The following is a 22,388-nucleotide window of genomic DNA, read 5'->3' on the forward strand; positions in this document are numbered from 1 at the left end:
GGGGGGTAGACTACACATATGTTATAATAAAAATGCATCATGTATAGCTAATTAAAAAATCTTGCAGTATGTATATAGAGGTAGAAGTGATTTTGCACATCAACACATTGAAAGCCATATGGTTTGCGTGCACTTGGATTCATTCATAAAAATGAATGGGAAGATATTTCACAAGATGGCAATGTGGATGTCCATCAGGAGTAAAGTGTCAGAGCTGTGGGAAGCAAAGGCAGAGAAAAACCTCCATGTGGAAGCAGCCCAGGGTGCCACAACAAAGCCCAAAAGTTATCAACACAGGTTGCCATGGTACATGTGACATACTTGTGGCGATATTGAGAATTACTCTCTGCTAGCTGTAGATAACTTTATTAGGGAGAGCAAATTTAAAAAGCTGTCTGGTTTGACTGGAATGATCCCATTAAGATTTTGTCTTTAACTTGTGAGCAATGAGCCCATGAATCTTTATTTAGCACCCCTTTCTCTTTCCTTACACTGAATTTTCCCCACCCCAATTACCTGTTTTTTTCTACTCAACTGTGGCCTCAGTTGGACATGCTTGCCATAAAACCTAATCATTCCTTTGGCCTAACAATCAAACACACTATTCCTAACATTTTAAGGAAGGATAGATCAAGAGCTCTTGATTTTGGGTGTGAGACTGCATTCTGCATGGAGTTGTTATCTGGTTAATTCCAGGAAGAAAGGAACTTTTGTCATGATTGTGTAACCTCAAGCAGCTGGTTTCTATTTCTTAAAAGGACCAGAGACACAGATGTAGTAAGGACAGACAGGAGGCTTGCTTCTCTCTGCTAGGTTGCTTAGTGCTCCGTTTTCTCTCTCCTGAGCAGGCTAGCTTTTATTTGTTTTACAGCTCAGAAAAAAACTTCACAGTACACATCAATGGATATAGAAGTTTGCAGAAACTTATAGCAATGTGCACATTCCATTGTTGTCAGAGTGCATAACACTGTATAGCTTAATCCTTACACAGGAAGTGTCCTGGAGGTCAGCTAATAGCAGAAGCTTTCTGATGATTACACAGAGACCAGAGCATGACCTTTTGACCCTGCCTGTCCTGGGTGTGCCCAACAGCAAAGAGCAGAGACCAAATTATGCGAATAGTCTCTACATACAAAGCCAATAATAGGTCTATAATGCCCTTGAGCAATAATAGGTGTATAATGCCCTTAAAAAGTTGATAAATTGATATTATACTCATTGAATGGGAGTGCAGAAAGAGAAGAAAGGTTACAACCATATCTAAGGATCTCATAGTCCATATGACAAGGTTAACAAATAGGGATGTTATCAAACATTGTGACAGTTGTGACCCAATTTGAAATTTTTTGAAAATTCAGTTGTTGTTTTTTAAATAGTTTCTCCATACTCACACGAAAGTGTAGACACGAAAGTGTAGATTCCCAGCCCCAGCAACTGCGAGCCGCGCACAGCGCGGCTCGCAGTTCCTCCCGGCCTGACGCGGCGAGAGGCGCAAAGCGCCTCTCGCCGCGTCAGGCCGCCGACCCAGGGAGCGAAGGGAGCGAAGCGAAGCCGAGTGAAGCGGAGCGAAGCGGAGCGAAGCGACCCAGGGAGTGAAGCGCAGCTGCCGGGGGTTCCCTGCCTGGCGGCCTGACGCGGCGAGAGATGCAAAGCGCCTGACGCGGCGAGAGGCGCAAAGCGCCTCTCGCCGTGTCAGCCCGCCCCCGCCGAAAGAACCTCGCCGCCAACGACGAAGGAGCCGCCGACCAGCCCGCAGACCAGCCCCCCTTCCCGCATCCCCGCCAATTCCACCCTTAAAACAACCGTCTGCACACTCACCCACCTGCACGCCGCCCGCTAACCCCCCCACCCTCCCCGCACCCCGCCGCCACTTCCCACACTTCGCGCACACACTCACCCGCGCCCACACCATCCGGTCACCCTCCCACCCTCCCCAGACCCCTTCCCGTCCCGCTAACGCTTCCGACATTTCCAGAACCCCCCCCAACCGCACAATTACCCACCCTGCCGCCGACCGATCACCCCACCACACTACCCAGACCCCTTCCCACCCCGACACGAGTCCAAACAACCAGTTGCGACATAACTCCCAGCTCCTGTCCACGGCCTTCCCCACCACCCCTTTCCTATGCCGATCCACCCTCGCCGCCACCACGCTCACCTTTCCTGGTCCTCCGCAGCCCGGCCCCTTCCTTCCCATTTCGCCGACGCTGGCCCCAGCCGCCCTGCTCTGCCCGCCTGCTCCACCGGCCCTAGAATGACCCGGGCATGCGCGGACTCACGCGCATGCCTGGTTGCAGAGCCCAACGCACTTCCGCCTCCCAAGCACCACGCCCCCACGCTCCTGCACGCATGCCCGGATACCCGAGCATACGTCCTTCGCCTCCCGATGACTCCATTTGCACAAACGCCTGCCGCCCGATGCTATGCCGCCTCCTTCCAACGTACTCCGAAGCCTATTCTCACTATGCCCAACCTCTGCCCATTTTTATAAATGGGCTTTATTCCCTAGTTATGTATAAATGACATAAAATAGCATTAGCAAGACTTTAAAATAGCATACAACATAAAGTGTCACAAAGGAAACAAAAATCGATCATTTGCCAAAGAAAATAGGCAGGATTAATCTTGTCTTCCTAGTGATGAATAGCAATTAAAATAAATGAAAAAAATAATGATTTGCACATTCCTATTAATTAAGCAGAAGGAAGTTCCTCTTCCCAGAAAGCATTTTAAATAGTTGCCTCCCATTTTATTTTCCATTTTCTTGTTCTGTATGTTTTGAAACTGGTTTTGGAGATCCATGTGACACTAGCCTGGCTATTAGTTGCAAGCAGACCAATTTTTCTATGTTTGTAGACTGTGATTTATCTGGAGCTGTTTTCTGCTTGCTTATGCTTTTTCCTCCTTGAGGAATGTCAGGATACCCTTTGCCCAAGTGAGAAAATCTCATGCGGTGGTGGTGGTGGAGAGTGCTTTAAGTTTGTTACTTTGTCTTTTAGCAAGAGTCAGCCATTGACGGTCAGAGAAAGGGTTGACTATTTGTTGACACTTGTTGCTAACAGAGACAGGCAGAGTAGGTCATGCAATTTTGTTTATTGGTATGTCAATGTTGCTTCTCCATTGAGGGCATGTCTGTTTACAGGCAAGCAACAGTGACCGGAAGAGAAGATTTGTCCTACCTCCCTTTGTTTCAGAAGAGGTCTGCTTTAGGCAGAGGAAGATCCAATTTTGAACTTTCACCATGTAACAGCTTAGGTGCAGAGCTCTTGATTGTGCTCATAGGAAGCTGTGCATTTTTTGTTTGTTTGTTTTACCTTCCAGTATTCCCTACCCTGATATTTCTATTAAAAGAGTCTTTTTTATACTACAGTGGTCCCCAACCCCCAGTCCGTGGATCAGTCGGTACCGGGCCACGGCTCCTCCTCATCCTCCTCCCCGGCTGCTGCCTTGGGGGCTGCCCTGCCACTCTGCCGCCGGCTCACCTTTGGTGCTCTTCAGTGGCTGCCATGGCTGAGGCTCCCACTCGGTGTGGCATTGCGCAGCTGCTGCTGGCAGCATCCCCCAGCAGGCAGTGGGAAGTCAGGGGCGCCGGTGGGAAAGCACGTGGAGCAGGGGCTCAGGCGGCGGTGACGGCGACCTCCCTCGGCAAAAGACTACCCCCTGGGCCTCAGTAAAACTGTCAAGCATTGACCAGTCCCCGGTGATAAAAAGGTTGGGGACCACTGCTTTATAACACTGCCTTGTTTGGTCTCATCACTTGTATATTAATTCTGCTACTTTTACAAAAAATATACCCAATATGTCTCTTTTGTAATCTTTGTAGCTAGAGACACACAACATTTGTCATCTTTATTGATAGCCTGTGAAGGATTCCCTTTGTATAAGGTTGGATAGTAGTAAATATAGCTATCTCCCTCCATTATGCAGTCTAATTGATTTACAGCTTTACTTTGCATTCCAATCTTTGTTTTTTTCTGCCTTATCGACTTAGTCCAAGTTCCTGCTTGCAGCACAGCCAGCCAGCAAAGCCTTTGTTTGTTCTTCTCCATAATTGCAATCAACTTTACATTTAAATAAAGGCCTAATTCAGGTATTTGTAAATTAACATCAAATTATAAATTTCCATTACACTATATTTCTAATACTTTGGTGGCCCATGTTGTCTTTGATTATAACTAGTTTTTATTATCATTTTTTTTGTTTGCTCCTCTATATAGATTCCCCTGCAGAAGATGATGCGAAACAGGCTGAGCTCCTGGGTCCTGTTGGGAGTTGGGAGGTATATACATACATTGTGACTGATTGTGAGGAGACATTCTGTAACATTGTACACTTGTGACTTTTTGAGATATTGTGTGTAGGTGATATCATGATATACTGTATATTGTTTTCTGGATTTTCATCACATCATATGATGCTTTGATAATTTATATAATATATTGCATTTGAGAATTAGTAGCCTGGAATTAGCCACGTCAGTGGCAGCCCTGGCTAATTCCAGGCTGTTAATTCTCAAATGCAATATATATTATATAAATTATCAAAGCATAACACAGGTAGGAGAGGTTGGGAGGTGCACATGGCTGCCGCGTGCAGCCAGGCACCTCCTAATTGGGTTGGGGGGGGGGCAGCAAGCAACTACATGCAGGTGCCTTGTGGAGCCTCATGCTTTGTCCAGCCTCTTTTGTCGGGTGACGCTGGAGGAGCTTCCCGCCCTCCCTCCCTCCCTAGAGGTTAGGCATTTGTTTGTGTGTCAGGCCATGGCTGGTAATATTTCGGGTTGTTGTGGGGGTTTGTGTGTGCAATTTTCATCACAGCTTGTGGGTTGGCAGGTGCCGGAGCCAGTTTTGAAGGGGAATTGCCCTGCATGGCAAATGCCCTAAGCAAGGGGCCTCCTTAAGGAGGCAGCTGACCTATGGACAGGTGCCGAACCTAACTGGGGGAAGGCATATGGGCCACAGGGTTGGCTGGCCTGGAAAGGGTCCATTGGGAGTTTGCGCCTCCTCAGATGTCCCAGTGGACACCTCCCAACAGGAACTGCAGCAGCTCAGGAGACCCGCATTCCCGGCTGGGAACATGAGCTGGTCTGTTGAGCTGCTGTATGATGGGGGAGGAGAACTGGGAGCAGTCAGCTGACTGCTGTTAAGTGGAGGCTACCTTCTCCCTGGTTTGACAACATCCCATTAACATTATAATAAAGCTGTGGCCTTGTTTATCCAATTACATGGTAGCATATTCCTTAGCCCGGAACTCCCTCCCTGCAAGTCAATAGTTTTGTAAGGTTTGTATATTGTTATTAAAACTTGTATGTATACTTTTTGAATTTGCATAATTTTATGAATTTGAGGTGTTGTGGTTTGCATATTATCCTTTCTGGATTTTTCCACAAGTTAGTTGGTTAACCACAGGTCATCTTAATTCTGGTTTTTGTAAAGTCTGAATGTTGATATCTTGTTTACTCCTGCCTTGTTCTCCAGTGACACCTTCCCAAACTGCAGAGAGAAGACACTGAAACCAGCACTTGTTGAAATAAACCAGGATTTGAGTTGACTGTTGGTGAGCTGAGCTCTAATCTCACAAACTAACCATCACAACACCGCCCGCGGTGCCGCGGACTAAATAATTCGGTAAGGGGTTCTGGGGTGGGATGTGTCTGGGATGAGGAAGGGTCTGGATTGGACCCTTCCTCCGGACAGACAATCGGAGGGAGCAATCGGCAGGCGCTTTGCGCCTGCCGATTGGTCCCTTTGATTCCCAGCCCCAGCAACTGTGAGCCGCGCGCAGCGCAGCTCGCAGTTGCTCCTTTGCTGGCGGCCTGACGCAGCGAGAGGCGCGAAGCGCCTCTTGCCGCATCAGGCTGCTGCCCGAGGGAGCGGGCTTGATTACTAGTAGTTAAAATAGGTCACGCTTTTGCTTTATGTCTGAACCAAGCCATAGGGAAAACAGCACTTAAAATAAAATCTATAGTCTCTTTTTTTGAGAATCAAGAATTTTAAAGTCTTCCATTATCTTCTTAACAAGGAAGCAGAACAGCCCACTTCAAAGTTTTGTTGTATGGATGTGCTGATCAACTCCTCAGATGGAAGAAGTGGGAAGGGCAATGAATAAGTCATACTGATGCTATGTGTGCATTTTATGTCACTCATGGTAGGGCCTCTGATGGCAGCTGCAGCAAAAAAGGGAATGTGGAAGAATCCGGGTTCCCTTACTGCGAGCCATCGGGGTCCTGATTAGGGCCAGGGCCAGGAGATGGCCAGGATGGCAGCAACAACATGCAAAAGTGGGGATTAGCCCCGCTGCCCTGCCACCACCAACCCAGCCTTCCCACCCCATGCATAATCGGTCCCAGTTATGCTTTCTAAAGAGTTTTGGGTTTTTTTGGAAATCACCAACTAATTAGACAATGCTCCCTCTTATATTGATGCTATGACATTATCATGCCATTGTACTTTCTAAGTCTGAAAAGGCAGGTAAGCCTCCAGGCTTATATTAACTGAAAAAGGGGATTCTTGGGAGTTGATAGAAGTAGCTAAATGGCAATCCAGACTTCATGGTGCTGTGCGATGAAATAAAGGAGAGGGTGCCTGGAAAAGGTTTAAAAACTCGCTGCTTGGAAAGGCTACTTGATGGAGCCAATTCATTTCAGTTCCAATGAAAAGAATCGCTGCCTCCTTCTCACATCTCTGATTTGCTTTTTAACACTACAGGACGAAGCCACAAACAGTAGCTGCCAAGTGGGCTGAGATTCCTGTAGCTCCCTCCAGAGATTCATAGTTTGACAGGTCCCATCCAACGTCTGGCACCAGCACTCCTTGTTTTCATTCAAAGATCGCTTGGGTTTTTGTTCTTCTTTCTGGAGCCAACAATAACAAGAAGGGAGTAAAGTACAATTTTTGCAGAATACATTGGGTTTTTTAAAGCAAAAATTTAACCACTGCATTACACCACTAACCAAATATTTAGGTTCTGTTCTTCTAAGGGAAAATATGTGCCAGAATTTCAAGAACTGCCACTTTGGGTTTTAATGCACAGACTATAAAATGTACATGTGAATTATTATTATTAAACTATAAACAAAATCCATATGACATTTGGCTTCCTAATTTCTCTCCCTTCTTTATTTAGAAAAGTTCCCATAAACTAATTCTGGGGTTTTCTGCAAAGTTTAATCAATGATCCCCTAACTTTTCATCCTTGGCATGGATTGTCACGACAATAGGGGCACAGGTTGCAGGGTGCATTCCTGCCAACTCTATACTGGCACAGTATATTTTTCTTTGAGTCAGGGTAGTCCTCCCTTCCTCTGCTTTGCCACCTCAGCATCTGTCCCCAGGGTTATTCATGACATCCTCATTTTCTGGATTTCCTCAATAACCTGATTTGTCCAATATCTGGCACAACACTGTGGAATATATCTGCCAAACATTTTTTCAATGTCTTCTTTTATTTGTTGACTAGGGGCCAAGCCCATTGCATTCAGGAATACCACGGGCACTAGACTGGTGTGTGTGTGTGGAAGAACTCTTCAGATGGCCTCCTCCTACCCCCAGGACCTGGAAAGGCTGCAGGCAGCTGTTAGGAAACTCACCAGTAGGGGAGCTCTCACATAGCAGGGATCTGCAGCCTCCGAGCCTTGAAGGGCAGGGGAAGGAGGAGGTGAGGGACAGAAGGAAGTTGGCTGGCCACTGGACAGACAGGCAAGCTGATCGGATAAGGAGGAACTCAGGGATGGGACAGCCACCCTGAATGTGGGTTAAGCACTGAGTGGCACTTAAGCAATGAGATGCTCTCCTTCTCCAAGCCCCTACCAGAAATATATTATGTGGAACAGAAAACATTATTATTAAACAACATTTAGTAATGATAATGTTAATAAACCCCAACTGCACATTATTTTTTGCAGAGTATGAGTTTGGATAGAATAGTACCAATTTCATCAGATGCTAGTGAAGCTCTTGATCAGAATCAAGGGAAATGAGTGGAATATTTATTCAACACCTTTTAAGGGGAATAAGGATAATTCATAGGGGTGCATAGAAATATTTCTCAGCTCTTGCAGTGTGAGGAAAAACTCTCAGCTTAGGCCTTGATTGACAGTCACATTTCTCAATAAATTCCTGTTCCCCTGTTACTTGTTCAATGTTTACAGAAATACAGATTCTGAGCATAGCTAATTTAAGATAGCTACTAAAATTAGTTTAAAATGTACATGTGGATTTTGTCAATATTATAAAAACAAACATAGCCATGCTTGAATAACTATTATGTTAAGTTGCAGATTCTGACTTGCTTTGATCTTACAGCGCTACAGGCAAGCTTGCTTTAATGCACAGACACACAAACATACACCCTGTTGCATGCTCCACCCTTCTGCCACTCACTACACCCACTACCCCCTTCACACACATGCATACATTCAGAGGCGTACTTGTACTCAGCGTATATCCCTGTGGCTTTGCGTTTCAGTTTTCCCCATGACAGGCTAATAATGAAAAATGCATTGAGTTGTTGCTGCCAGTGAAGACCTGTGATTGCACAGCAGAATGCTATGCCAGCATTTAATTATATACATCCAAGTACAAAGTGATCCAATAAATGTGTTATGATCATTCATTTAGTCATGGCCCTGAGAAAACCTCAGGGTTTTTGGAGCTACTTCCCAGGGGAAAGTGAACCAGTGGCCCTGAACCACAAAATGCCTGTGCAACTCCTCCCTTTTAACTTGGGACCTTGAAAGCAAGCCAGAAAAAATACAGAGGCAGAGGAAAGGCAGGATAACCTAAACTTATAGCAGCATGGAGAGGGACAGGGATGCCAACCAGATGGATCCCCAGGAATTTCAGCTCATCCCCAGACTACAGAGATAATTCCTCTGGAGAAAATGGATATTTTAGAGGGTGGCCTCTTTGGCATTGTACCACACTGAGGTTCCTGTCCTCCCCATCTCTGCCCCGAAATCTCCAGGAGTTTCCCAATCAGTGGCCAGGGGGACCTAGCTGACTATGAGAAGGTTGAGTAGGAAAGTTGGGGGCCAGCAATATGCTTTTTAATTAATCGTTCTCAGTGGGTTGGGAGAGAACAGAAGCAGTGATGGAATCTGAGGTAAATGGTAGTAGAAAAGATGCTTTAAGAGGCCCTGAACTCAAAAGGCTAATTCTTGAGACAGCAGAAGAGCCTAGCCTGATTTGATGATTGATGTTATCCGTTCAGTCATGCCCCACCCTCAGGAATTCTATAGGAAACATTAGTCTCTGTCAATGACCGCTTCTTTCAGTTGGTTCATGCCTGATTAACAGAGTTTGAAAGGAACTTGGAGAATAATTCAGAGATGAAGATACCATAAGGGGTCTGCTATATAAAGTGTCATAAGCCTAGGGGCTTTCTGCACCGGGATCCTTGTAGCAAATTGTTTGCTGAACGAAAAATCGCCATTTGAAATAGTGGAATTCGTTGTTATGCATACCTGCCTTTGTAGTGGAATCCAGTTGCGTTTCCATAGTTTCCCACAGGCTTCCGGTCTCGGCAAAAATCGCTAGAAAGGAAGCGCTATTGCCGAGCTCGTCCCGCCCCTGGCCGTCAAGCAGCCAATGGGAGGCCGTTAGCATGCTCCCAAACAGCCCCTTTCCCTTTAAGAAAGGGTTTAAAAAAAACACACACACCTGTTGCAACGAATATGCGTTGCTTCGTTGCAACGGAGAGACCCATCCAGCTGGCAGGTGTGTTTGAGCGCCGTTTCATCGTTGCCACCCTCCCCCCGAGTGAAACCCCCCCCCTCACAGGCGCGATTTTCGGCCGAAAACAGTGTGAAAAATAAAGGGGAAATAAATCAGCAAACGGGCTTCTCTGTTGTTTGTGCTTAGTGACTGTAAACAGCTCTGGGGAGAGACTGCAGCCGGGGAAGCCTCACTGGCTAAACGGAGGCTCGCCGGTGCGTTGATCTCCGCTCGCTCGGAGAAAAAAAAATGGCGATCGCTTTGTCGGAAGATCAGAGGAGAGAGCCAGGGGGAGGGACTTTGTAGAAACCACAACAATGGTAACGCACAGAACTTTCCCGCTAGTGTTGCAGATTGGTTGCAGGAGTGTAGCGCTTTCCGGATGGTGAATCCACTTTTGGGGATTTCCCTGAAAGTGCTACAAGGAAGTGCTTTTTGCGGATCGGTTTCAGGTGTGTGGCAGATTGTCAACGACGTTGTGCATAATGGCAAATCAGTAGCGTTTTCAATTGGCAACCATTGTGCGATTTTGAAGGAGTGCGGAAAGCCCCCTAGTTTTGAGATGGTGACTTGCCCCCCCACACACACACACAGGTAGGTGTCCTTTTAATGGGCAGTATGATCATCTCTTGTACAGACCTTGACTAATGAGAACTCATGTTCTTTTGTTGATGTGTGTTCAAGAGAAGAGTAACAACTGATTCTCGAACCTTTCTTCATCCTAAACTGGGTATCTTTAGGTGACATTTGAAAGAAGGCCACAGGAGACCTTGGAACAATTATCCATGAGAAGCAGCCTTGTAGGACTCCTAGGGCTGCCAACTTCAAGTTGGGGAATTCCCAAAGATTTTAATGTGGAACCTGGGGATTTGGGAGGGGAAGGACTTCAGTAGGATATAAAACCATAGACTGCATCCTCTGTAGCTGTGATTATATCCCATGGAAATGATCTCTATATCTGGAAATAAGTTGTAATTCTGGATGAATTCCAGTTTTCAACTGTAGGTTTACAAAACTACATCCAACCAGGAACAATTATCACAAAAGCACACCACATGTAATTAAGGGGAACAATGTATCAATACTTTGTGCAGTCAACAAAACACTTATGAGTCACAACATATCTAAAAACAAATGACATAATTCATAGTATTCTATGACTAATTTCCATGAAAAACAATGAGTCACAACTACTTCTGCCAGTTTTGTTGAGACTTAGTCACTACCAGCTCTAGCTAATGTGTAATGAGAGTGTTTCCTGCATTCTGGCCATCTGCTCTTTCCCCACCCCTCAGCACACAGGCTAAACTTTACTTGGCTGAAGAAGGAATAGCACTGCCTTCAGGTTAGATGGCTAAGCCAAAAGAATTCAGGCCATTTTTGATTTAGTTGTTGCACAAGGGAAGCTCAAAATTTGTCTGGTTGCCATTTTTTTGCCAATGCCTTTTGAATCCTGGAAAATTTCATTTTGGTTGAGATCAAGGAGGCTCTAGTGCAGCCTGAAAGGTCATGCTTGAAGAAGCTTGATAAGCCACAGCTGAAAAGGCTCCACAAGAAACTTAAAAGTATACTACTACTACTACTACTACTACTACTACTACTACTACTACTACTACAACAACTACTACTACTACTACTACTACTACTACTACTACTACTACTACTACTACTACTATTATTATTATTACTTCTTATCCTATTTCCCCTCTCCAAGTGGGGAACCAAATGGGTTTACAAAAACATTGATGGAAAGTGCTATTAAGTTGCAGCCAATTTATGGCTGGATTTATTTATTTATTTAGAGGTGGTTTGCAAAAGCTTGTTTCTATTTAGCAGCACTGCGCTTTCTGGGTGGTCTACCATGCATGTACTAACTAGAACTGTTATGTCTAGCAGGACCTTATGTCAATGGACTGGCATACTGTCCCCAATAGCCAGTGGCACCCCTCAACTGTCCAGGCTTATGCCGAAGCCAGACATTGCTAGTCTGCAAAGACCCAGTTGGGCCAGACTCCATCTTCTCTCCTAGCTTGTTCCAAGCCATGGATTCTACATGATGGCTGCAGCCTGAGACACATCTTGCCTTCCTCTCTCTCCCCCGCATCCCATTGTATTGAGTAAAGTTTGCCTAGAGGCTTCTCGGCAATCTCCTTTGTCCTTCACCTCTATCTCAATCACTCCCGCACCCCACAGTTAGATCTATTGAGACATGATAGTTCCCTTTCTTTGAGCTCATCAACATCCATCTCCACACCCAGCCAGGCCATTTCCCAACTTTTCACCCATGAAAAATTCCATCATGCCTCTACCATGCTCTGATCATGCTCCCATTGTGAGCCAAGCATGACCCCCTCCTCTCAAAAAGATATAAAACTCTGGCTTGGCTAAGCCAAAACGTGCTTCTGATCTGGGATCCAGATGGTAACCCTTCATGCTGCTGGCTGTGTCATACCCCTGCCTCTCTGCTCTCCAGGACTGGTAAATATACTTACTGCAACCCTTTCCCCTCTTTGAATTCCTGTCCGATTGACTGTTAGTGTGCCTGATATATGTTTGTCTATTTCTTTTTATTATTTTCTTACAAATAAAGACTGCTTGTTATTTTACCATAACTATCTGTTGTCTGCCTTGAGTTCTAATTGGTTCAGGTACCTCATAAACATTGGCAAATGATCCATTTGCTATGTTACCAACCTCTCCAAAGCCATTTCCTGCTCTACATGTGCATTTTTGGTAACAGGGCTGACCCTACTTATTTTTTGAGATCTGTTGGGATTGAGCTATCCTGGCCCATCCAGGTCAGGGTTCATAAAAATATCAATGCAACCTAATTTAAATAAAGAAAATACAATGTAAATGAACAGGACACAAGGTGCACTAAATATCCTGAGCTGGGACAGGATTAGGCTCATCATTTCACAGAGGCAGTATGTAATATCCCACCCCCTTCACTATTTGAAGAGCAGAAGAAAATAAGGGGAGGATGACATTGAGGGTAAATCTCTATGGTAAAAGCCATTAAAGATTAAGGATTCCGAGGGCATCACCAGTATATGATGTTACTCTAGAACTCCACATCAGAGTCTACTCTAAGAATCGCCCAAATCTCTACAGTAAAGATAGTAGAGATTGGAAAAAATTCTAGTGTGTAGTGATGTCACATTTCACTAAAACTCCACCCTCTCCAGGCACTGGTTCACATCTCTCTCAGCAATTCTTATGTGGGATTCAGGATCCACGATCAAGGCCCTCCGTTTGTGAGATTTAAACATAAGGCAAGCAGAATGTCAGCCTGCATCATATACAACTGGCAGCTCCCTTTCCACAATTCCCCTCCTTTGCTGTCTAAGTAATTCTACATCCTTAGCTCAAAGAAAAGGGCCATTCAAACAAGCTGTGGCAAAGACAAATAATCAGTTAACTGAAACATCAATTGGATAAGGATTTTGGGAGAGCACTTGAGTTGGTCCTCTTTATTTAGTTAGTTTCTGTCAAATTTGTATCCTGCCTTTCCTTCAGGCATATTCCAATTTATCATCATAACAGTCCTGTGATTTAGATTAAACTGATAGGTATGGGATTGTGAGCTTCTACCCTCTGCAAGATCAGCACTTTCTCTCCTACATTCTGTCTTAACATGAAATAATAACAAAAATATTTGATCCATTCTAGTTCCATTACCCTAAAGTGGCCAGTATATTTTGCAAATGTTAGTATGCCAAGGAACATCTTGTCACTTGTAGGGATAAATGTAGATGACAGGCGTTTACTAAAAGCTGCCATTAATCCCTGACCCACACAGGCCTAATTCCAAAGGTGTAATTGACTGGTAGTGTGATTTTAGGCCAGGCTTTATCAACATTTTATTGAGAACCCCCTGAAACATTCTTCAGGCTTCAAGAACCCCCAGAAGTAGTGCAATCATGCAGAATATGGTTGAGAAGCATACCTGTGTATATGACACCTGGGGCCCCTCTCCTTCTCACCTCCTCCATGCCCATCATGGGCTGTTTTGGGAGGGGGCTCGACATGACCATATATGGTCATATCACTGATAATTTTTTAAAATAAAAATATAAAAAATTAATTAACTCCTATCTATTTGGGAAAGTTTTCCAGGATCATCAAGGAAACCCCAGGGTTTCACAAAACTCTAGCTGAGAAAGCTTATTCTAGGCCATATAAGAAACCTGAAGTGCAATCAGCAGTGCAGACTCATCTGTATGGCTTTTAAGACTAGGGAATACATGGAATGGTGTCCTTGTGATGGTTGTTTTTACATGGCAAACCAAAGTTATGCAGTGATTTGCCACAATCTGGGCACTTCCACAGTGCTGAAGACATCCATAAACAAATGTCTGGAGTGATGAGATGAAAATCCCTTAATCCCCATGGCAAGCATTCACTGATGAATAATTCTGCACATGAATCAGTTACCACTAGTTAGACTTCACCTTATTCTACATGACAGCCATTTCATGCACACCAACTCTTAAATGTGTTTTCTAGCCGCAGACTGTCCTTACATTAATGAAAAACAATCTCATCACCACAACTGAAGTAATCTTCAACTATCTTTTTTAAATCTAGTGAAATATCTCCTTTAATACTCTGCCATTTTTCCTCTCCCTGTACTGCTCAAGAGGCATTTTTGCTTTCAACAAACAAGACATTTATTTAATTCTTTTTTCCTACTTAGACTCAAAACATCACTAATATATACCAGGTGTGTTGCCTTTAATATCTAGCAGAAATAAATTACTAGATTATGTTTGGAAAACACCAGCATCCCAGACATATTTATTTGATTCATACAAAATAGATCATCTGGAAAAAATGGCTAAGTGTGTAAATTTATTCCAGCATGCAAAGATAAAATGTTGGGAGAAATTTACCATGAATGAGTAAGGCTGAAAATAGAGTTAATGTTGACTGAGAAAATGCATTTGGGATAGTTCAATTCTTACTGGCCTGAAGCCAACTTTCCTTGCTAGCTGGGACTGCCATATTTCCAGGTTGGACTTCAAAGAAATGAATGGAAAATCAGTAGCATTCTCAGGAACCACATCTAATATCCTTAATGTCTGTGTGCATTCTAGTATTTATGAATTTCTAGTGTTAAAAACTTAAGCCTAAAATTAAGCTTAAATTGAAGAAAGTAGGGAAAAGCACTAGGCCACTCAGATATGAACAAAATCATATCCCTGACGAATATACAGTAGAGGTGACAAATAGATTTAAGGAATTAGATCTGATAGACAGAGTGCCTGAAGAACTATGGACGGAGGTTCGCAACATTGTACAAGAGGTAGCAACTAAAATCATCCCAAAGAAAAAGAAATGCAAGAAAGCAAAATGGCTATCTGAGGAAGATTTACAAATAGCTGAGGAGAGAAGGGAAGTGAAAGGCAAGGGAGAAAGAGAAAGATACACCCAACTGAACGCTGAATTCCAGAGAATAGCTAGAAAAGATAAGAATGCCTTCTTAAATGAACAGTGCAAACAAATAGAAGAAAAAAATAGAATAGGGAGAACCAGAAATCTCTTAAAGAAAATTGGAGATATGAAGAGAACGTTTCATGAAAAGATGGGTATAATAAAGAATCAAAATGGTAGGGACCCAACAGAAGAAAAAGAGATTTTAAAAAAGGTGGCAAAATTATACAGAAGAACTATACAAAAGCGAGCTTAACATCCCTGATAACCACGGTGGGGTAGTCACTTACCTGGACCCAGACACCCTGGAATGTGAAGTCAAATGGGCCTTAGGAAGTCTGAGCAACAATAAAGCTAGTGGAGGTGAAAGCATTCCAGTTGAACCATTCAAAATCGTAAAAGATGATGCAGTAAAAGTGCTACACTCGATATACCAGCAAATTTGGAAAACTCAACAGTAGCCACAGGATTGGAAAAGGTCAGTTTACATTCCAATCCCAAAGAAGGGCAATGCCAAAGAATGTTCAAACTGCCGTACCATTGCACTCATTTCTCATGCTAGCAAAGTTATGCACAAAATCCTACAAGCTAGGCTGCAGCGATATGTGGACCGAGAACTTCCAGAAGTACTGGTAGGATTTCGAAGATGCAGAGGAACGAGAGATCAAATTGTCAACATACGCTGGTTCATGGAGAAAGCTAGGGAGTTCCAGAAGAACATTTACTTCTGTTTCATTGACTATGCTAAAGTCTTTGTGTGAAGAACAACAAATTGTGGCAAGTTATTAAAGAGATGGGAATACCAAAGCATGTTATCTGTCTCTTGAGAATCCTATATGCAGGTCAAGAAGCAACAGTGAGAACCAAGCATGGAATCACTGATTAGTTCAAAATTGAGAAAGGAGTTCGGCAAGGCTGTATACTGTTACCTTGCCTATTTAACTTGTATGCGGAGCACATCATGAGAAAGGCAGGGTTAGATGAGCCACAAATTGGGATCAAGATTGCAGGGAGAAATATCAACAACCTCAGATATGCAGATCATAGAATCATAGAGTTGGAAGGGGCCATACAGGCCATCTAGTCCCACCCCGTGCTCAACGCAGGATCAGCCCAAAGCATCCTAAAGCATCCAAGAAAATGATACCACTCTAATGACAGAAAGCGAAGAGGAACTAAAGAGCGTCTTGATGTGGGTGAAGGAGGAGAGTGCAAAAGTTGGCTTGAAACTCAACATGAAGAAAATGAAGAACATGGCATCCGGCCCTCTCAATTCCTGGCAAATAGACGGGGAAGAAATTGAGCTAGTGACAGATTTTCCTGGCTTCCAAGATCACTGCAGATGGGGACTGCAGCAAAGAAATTAAAAGACGCTTGATCCTGAGGAGGAAAGCTATGGCAAATCTAGACAGCGTCCTAGAAAGCAGAGACATCACCCTGCCAATGAAAGTGTGTCTGGTCAAGACTATGGTCTTCCCAGTTGCAATGTATGGCTGTGAAAGTTGGACCATAAGGAAGGCTGAGCATCAAAGAATTGAGGCTTTTGAACTCTGGTGCTGGAGAAGAGTCTTGTGAGTCTCTTGCACTGCAAGGTGAACAAACCGGTCAGTCCTAGTGGAGATCAGCCCTGACTGCTACTTAGAAGGCCAGATCCTGAAGATGAAACTAAAATACTTTGGCCACCTCATGAGAAGAAACAGCCTAATTCTCGGAGCGATTGAGGGCAAAAGAAGAAGGGGATGACAGTGAATGTGGTAGCTGGATAGAGTCACTGAAGCAGTCGGTGTGAACTTAAATGGACTCTGGGGAAAGGTAGAGGACAGGAAGGCCTGGAGGATCATTGTCCATTGGGTCACGATGGTTTGGACACATCTTTGCACCTAACAACAACAAGTGTCAAAAATACATATATGGAGTAAGTTCAAAAGCTTATATGTGCATATAAGGAACTTCCTTTAGTTACCTTTAAGCATCCACTCTGAGACCATTTCTGCACAAGGAATTTGCCTCTTATTGTTCGTGGGTATTACTGCTGCTTCCTCATGATGTTGGCAGCAACCTGTACCTCTCCAATGGTTGGTATGAGTTTTCATCCCCGTTGCCCCGTGATGATGGAATGTGGGAGAATCTGCTTCCTCTTCCGTGTCGCAGTTCACAATGAGGTGCAAACAGGGGCAAGCCTGTCAGAAAGAAGAAACGCATGACAGTCTAGCAAGCATTTTGTCTGCCCTCACACCCACCCTCTCCTCTCCATTTCTGGATCACTACATTGCAAAGTGCAAAGTGACATGCCCATGTATCAGTGGAAATAAAATGTACTGTCGTGCACAGTAATATCTGGAACAGGCAGCAACCCTATCTAAAACTAATTAATGTTTTTTGTTTTCTCGCAGTAGGGCATGAATGGGGGAACAGGGGTGGGTGGGTGGGTGATGAAGCAGACCTCTCCCTATTAGCATGATGTCTGTGTTGCTTATTTTTAATCTTTATTGTGATCACACAATCATTGGGGTCCAATTACCATGGCATGCCTATCAGAAATATATGCAAATATAAATATAGGCCATTATACAATGAATCCCAAAAAGAAATCTTGAAAAATGTTTTATTGCTGTGGCATGATCCTGTAGCAATGAGGAGGTGTTTTTTTTAAAATTAATTTCAGGACTTGGGGAGGGGGGAGGAAGTTTAAGTCCCCCAAACCACCACTGTGAGGGGATTGATGTCTTGTGTTGATTAACAACCGGGGGGGGGGTGTCCATGCTTACATCTTCGCCACCTTGCCAGGAAGGGAAAAGCCATGATGAGATGGCGGGATAAGAAAGGAGGGGTCTCCTATCAGGAAGCAGCCAAACACACAGTTTACAATCGCATATTTGCAAGCAGGAGACACCGCACATTGTCCACCTCCATGCGGAAATGGTCTGAATGAAGATGTTTCCAAGGTCCCCTAGATGGTTGCTCCCATTCTTGTCTCCATTTTGGCTAAAAATGCCTGGGTGGACATGTTAGGAGTTAACAGTGCCTTGTTTTGCAGAAGTTGAGGTCTAAGTTGTCCTCAGAATTTGACTGGAAAACTGATTGGACATTTGTATGCACACCTATTGCCACAGAAGCTCACAAAGCCAGGTATCCACCTAGATCTGCCAATGGAATTTCATCTATAGAATAATACAGAAGCACTGGGAAACCAATATGGCAATAAAATATCTGAATTAGACTTATATAGAGTCGTCTCTCTTCAGTTTCAGTAATTCTTTTATTCTTATTTCACACAAGCCTGAAGCAGCCACCGTCAAGGCACGGGGGGAGGAGCAGTGCCGGTGGTGGCATATGACCCAGCACAGAGTTCTGCACCTGCATGTGTGGCATTGGCTGCTTCGGGCTAAAACAGGCGCTTCGGCAGCCAAAGCGCACAACCCTACTTACTTACTTTGCCTGAATGTCTCCTTCTTACCTGCCTTTTGTTATCGTTTTGGAAGCTCCCCCCAGCTCAATAAGACTCAGGAAGTCCATAGATTCTGAGCTCACCCTGAATACCTGGATTTACAATTATTCTTTTGATATTAATTAATATTAAATAAGTACCTCCTCTAATCCCTCATCCAAATCATTTATAAATATGTTGAACAACACAGGCCCCAGGACAGATCACTCTTCTCCTAGAGTAGCGATCCCCAACCTGTGGGCTGCGGACCACATGTGGTCCTTCAACTAATTGGAGGTGGGCCCCGAAGGACGCCTTCTCCCCCCCCCGAGCCTTTACTTCATCCCCCCCAGCCCTTTACAACACACTTCATTGTTGTGGCGTGTCTGTATCTTATTTTGAAGGGATGTTTAAACATTACCATAGCGATCAGAGAGCGTTAGGGCAGTGGTTGAGAGTAGAGGAGTAAACTACCCCCCCACTAGGCCTCAGTAAAAGGTGTTGAGTGGTCCCCAGTGAGTGGTCCCCGGCGTTGAGTGATCCCCGGTGATAAAAAGGTTGGGGACCACTGTCCTAGAGGATACTGAACCATTAACAAGTACCTTCTGGGTATAGTCTGTCAAGCATGCTAAAAATTTATTTATTCATTTATTTTACCATGCTACAAATTTTTGAAAAGCTTATTTTCAAAAATATTCTTCAGTGGGACACTGCTTGGAGGTAGGGCATATACAATCATGATTATTTAAGAATAATCAAATAATTATATCAGCTTTATTTGCATGTTATAATGAACACATGCACATCCAACACGAATGTGCATGTATCTATAAGAAAGGGCCATGAGAAGCAGTACCTAGGTAGATATGGCATTTAGATCACATGTTGGATATAACATGAAAACTACTGAACACGTGTATAAAGAAAAAAATCTAGTGGATTATATAATGAAGAAATGCAGCCAATTTCTGATAGGAAGTGGTATGTTGCATTTGATGCAAAAATGTTGATGAAACATACCTTCCCATTCCAAATCAGTACTCCAGTACTTTTGCTACTGGGCTTGATCCAGCAGCCTGCTCGCAGGAGGATCAAGAATTTCCCCTACATTCTCCCTTTTCCCCAGTTGCTCTTTCAGACCCTGGGAAAGTTATGGTCCCAGGAGCAACAGCTTTTGAAAGATGTATGCATGTAGGAGGGAATCCCCATTTCTCTTCCGTCAAGGTAACACATGTGACAAAAGAGGCAAGATGGGCAATGAATACTAATGCCAGACAGGGCTTAGTGAACAAAAGTAAGACAATCCTCCCCTGTATGAATTAAAATGACATGTTGACTGACTTCTGAGTGTGATGACGTTTTGGTATGCAGCACATCAGAGCACACTATCATTTAAATAGCTGAGCACTGTCACTGAGCACTTTAGGAATTCAGTTAAGGTATATGGAAACCAAATCAAAACTCATGAATTATCTGTCTTGTGGCAGGGCTAGGTAGTGCCAAAACTATAGCTGCAGTTCAGAATATTTTAATAGTTCATTTGTGCAATATAAAATATATGCATGTGGAAAAGGCACTTGGAAACCTAAGTCTCTGAGTCTATGAAAGGAAACATTTATTGACATTTATGGAAAATTGGTATTAATGAATGCATAATGATTAATGCCAAATATGGGATGGGGGTTTAATAGCAAAAGATCCATTGTACAATTTTACTAAAGAGTGAGACAGCTGATCTTTTACCATATCTGGACAAATGCAAATCTAGTAAAACAGCTTTTCTCAACTTTTTTACCATTGAGAAACCTCTGAAACATTCTTCAGGCTTCTAGAAAACCCAGAAGTAGCATAATCATGTAGAATATGGTTGGGAAGCATAGCTGGGTACAAGCCTGACCAACTTAATACTGACCAACAGGCAAGAGTTGGTGGATGAGGTGAAGGAGGTGGGGACCCTAGGGGGAAGTGACCATGTCCTCATAGAATTCCTTTTGAGATGGGGAGCCAAGGAAGCTTGTAGCCAGATGCGGTTATTGGATTTTCGTAGGGCAAACTTTAATAAACTCAGAGACATGATGAGTGTCATACCATGGACGAGAATGCTGGAAGGGAAGGGAGCATGTGAAGGGTGGGTGCTACTCAAACAGGAGCTATTGCATGCTCAATCAATGACTATCCCAGAAAGACGAAAACACTGCAGGAGCTCTAAGAAGCCTATTTGGATGAACAGAGAACTTCAAGAGGAACTAAGAAAGAAAAGGAAAATGTTCAGGAAATGGAGGGAAGGACAGAGCTCTAAAAAAGAGTACCTACAGGTTACTAGGCACTGTAGATCAATCATAAGAAAGGCCAAAGCTGAGAGTGAGCTAAGATTGGCCAGGGAAGCCCATTGTAACAAGAAAATATTTTTCAGTTATGTGAGGAGCAAACATAAAGTAAAGGAGGCAATAGGCCCACTGTTGGGTGCGGATGGACAAACTCTAACGGAAGATGCAGAGAAAGCAGAAAGGCATAGTGCCTATTTTTTATCTGTTTTTCCCACAGGTCAAAGTGTTTAGGCACATCTAGAGATGGCCATAGCCAAAGGACAGTGTCTGGGTGGCAGGTTAACATGGATAGAGAGGTTGACGAGATGCATTTAGCTGCACTGGATGAGTTCAAATCCCCTGGTCCGGATGAAATGCACCCGAGAGTACTCAAAGAACTTTCCAGAGAACTTGCACAGCCCTTGTCCATCATTTTCGGAACCTCTTTAAGGACTGGAGATGTCCCGGAGGACTGGAAGAGAGCAAATGTTATTCCAATCTTCAAAAAAGGGAGGAAGGATGACCCGGGAAACTACAGACCAGTGAGTCTGACCTCTGTTGTGGGGAAGATAATGGAGCAGATATTAAAGGGAGCGATCTTCAAACATCTGGAGGACAATTTGGTGATCCAAGGAAGTCAGCATGGATTTGTCTCCAACAGGTCCTGCCAGACCAACTTGGTTTCCTTTTTTGACCAAATAACAGGTTTGCTGGATCGGGGAAATTCGGTTGATGTCATTTACTTGGATTTTAGTAAAGCTTTTGACAAGGTTCCCCATGATGTTCTGATGGATAAATTGAAGGACTGCAATCTGGATTTTCAGATAGTCAGGTGGATAGGGAATTGGTTAGAGAACCGCACTCAAAGAGTTGTTGTCAATGGTGTTTCATCAGACTGGAGAGAGGTGAGTAGCGGGGTACCTCAGGGCTCGGTGCTTGGCCCGGTACTTTTTAACATATTTATTAATGATCTAGATGAGGGGGTGGAGGGACTACTCATCAAGTTTGCAGATGACACCAAATTGGGAGGCCTGGCAAATACTCCGGAAGATAGAGACAGAGTTCAACGAGATCTGAACACAATGGAAAAATGGGCAAATGAGAACAAGATGCAATTTAATAAAGATAAGTGTAAAGTTCTGCATCTGGGTCAGAAAAATGAAAAGCATGCCTACTGGATGGGGGATACGCTTCTAGGTAACACTGTGTGTGAACGAGACCTTGGGGTACTTGTGGATTGTAAACTAAACATGAGCAGGCAGCGTGATGCAGCGGTAAAAAAGGCAAATGCCATTTTGGGCTGTATCAACAGAGGCATCACTTCAAAATCACAAGATGTCATAGTCCCATTGTATACGGCACTGGTCAGACCACACCTGGAGTACTGTGTGCAGTTCTGGAGGCCTCACTTCAAGAAGGACGTAGATAAAATTGAAAGGGTACAGAGGAGAGCGACGAGGATGATCTGGGGCCAAGGGACCAAGCCCTATGAAGATAGGTTGA

General features: G+C 43.9%; 1 long non-coding RNA gene across 1 annotated transcript in view; it reads right to left on the bottom strand.

Annotated features, from left to right (window-relative positions):
• The window catches only part of LOC143842213 (uncharacterized), an 89,448-nt gene that overhangs the window by 43,264 nt on the left and 23,796 nt on the right, over positions 1–22,388 (bottom strand). The window contains exons 2-3 of the long non-coding RNA XR_013233022.1: positions 17,116–17,332; positions 2,162–6,856 (exon numbers count right to left, since the gene is read on the bottom strand). This is a non-coding gene — a long non-coding RNA (uncharacterized LOC143842213). The remainder of the gene's footprint in view (positions 1–2,161; positions 6,857–17,115; positions 17,333–22,388) is intronic.

The sequence above is a fragment of the Paroedura picta genome, chromosome 1 (genome assembly GCF_049243985.1).
Source record: "Paroedura picta isolate Pp20150507F chromosome 1, Ppicta_v3.0, whole genome shotgun sequence".
Lineage (NCBI taxonomy): Eukaryota > Metazoa > Chordata > Lepidosauria > Squamata > Gekkonidae > Paroedura > Paroedura picta.